The following is a 1,765-nucleotide window of genomic DNA, read 5'->3' on the forward strand; positions in this document are numbered from 1 at the left end:
CCCCCAGATCAGGGTGAACCTGGAGGGAAAGGATGCCTGCAAGAATGCCGCTGAGCATGCTCCTTTGGGAGGGGCCGCTAGCAGGCTGCAAAGAGCCTTAAGAGCAACCTCTGGATTCTGTCCCCTTTATAGTTTGCTTTTCTCTCTTCCTCCCCATTCACCTCTTGGCCACACTTTAGTGCACCACCACATAACCTGCCATGGCCCCCCACTGCCTAAAATGGCACTTTCAATCCATGTGTACCCCAGATATGTTTATCATGCTCCTGAAGGTCAGCCTATTCTGGGTCCCATCATGGACCCATGAATCAGAAATTTGAGTGGTGAGACCAAGGATTTGGACTTTAACTTATTCCATAGAGGGTTTTTATGCAAAAGCAGAGAAACAGAGACTGCTGGACCTACAGGGTGAGCCCTCCGTGGGTTATCCAGGGCCCTCCATGGGCATTTCCCATCTCATCTCCTGCTTCTCTTAACAAGAATGCTTTAATTTTGCTGCATGTTTCCATCTAGCCCAGTTCTCAACCTTCCTAATGCTGTGACCCTTTAATACTGTTCCTCATGTTGTGGTGACCACTGCCCCCCCCAACCATAAAAATATTTTTGTTGCTACTTCATCACTGTAATTTGCTACTGTTAAGAATGGGGTGACCCCTGTGAAAGGGCCGTTCGACCTCCAAAGGGATCGTGACCACAGGTTGAGAACCGTTGATCTAGCCTTTTGTCTATATCATGCGAACAGCTGTAGCAGCTTTGTTCTTGTCTGCACAAGAGCCACCCTCCTCCATCTCCTCTACTGCCACTTCTGACAACACCACCTTTTCTGACCATGTGGACAGGCACATGGCCTAGGCTTGCCCAACCATCGCATCCCCATCTCCCTAGTTTCGGGTGAGAATGTGATTTAAGCCCATCGTCTCTACTTGTCCTGCCAGGCTGGGGTAACAGTCTGCGCTCTTTGTGGCCTCACCTTTGACAGCATCTCACCTGCAGAAAGAAATTGAAGGTCAACACACAAATGTGAGTCAAACTAAGGGAAACATAGAATGCTATCATTGTTTGAATCCCTGAATTTAGCTGTACTCGAAATGAGCCCACTCTTGAACATTTTTGAATCAGTTATATATTTTTGTTGTTGCCTAAGTTGGTCTGACAGAGTTTCTGTCACCAGCAATAGAAAAAATTCTGATGAATGCAAATCCCCATCACAATTCTTTCACCTGTACTCCCAGTTATCCACATAGTCACCCTTCTGCTTTCATCCTGACCTAGCTCTGATCGGTCTGGCTTGAGAGGCTGCCTTCTCCAGGGATCCCCAATAGTCTCGACATGTATGACAGCCTTTACAGGTGCCTGATTCTCAGTCACTTGCCTGCCCTCTCTGACCATTAAAGACCTCTATATTGTAGTGAGTCATTAAGAGAAAAACTCCTTGTGGCGGGTGTGGGCTTACCAAGTTCATACCCAGTACCTTCCTTCCACACCCAGGCCCACACACAGGCCGCTGTGCAGAGGGAAAAAATATCTTATTCCCATACCTTGGGGCAGTCAAAGAACTTATGGAGGGATGTGTGAAGAGGCTAATGGAGAGAGGATGCAGAAAGATGGATGATAATAGTATTACTTGGCACCTCACTGTTTACTTTTTCTTAACAGTTTCATTGGCATATAATTCACATATTGTACAATTCAAAAGCTCAATCACATCTAGAAGAATTCTACATGAATCACTACAATCAGCTTTAGAACATTTTATTCATTTTTT

Source organism: Echinops telfairi, unplaced genomic scaffold (genome assembly GCF_000313985.2).
Source record: "Echinops telfairi isolate 266 unplaced genomic scaffold, ASM31398v2 ScPeMD7_7;HRSCAF=31, whole genome shotgun sequence".
NCBI classification, from domain to species: Eukaryota; Metazoa; Chordata; class Mammalia; order Afrosoricida; family Tenrecidae; genus Echinops; species Echinops telfairi.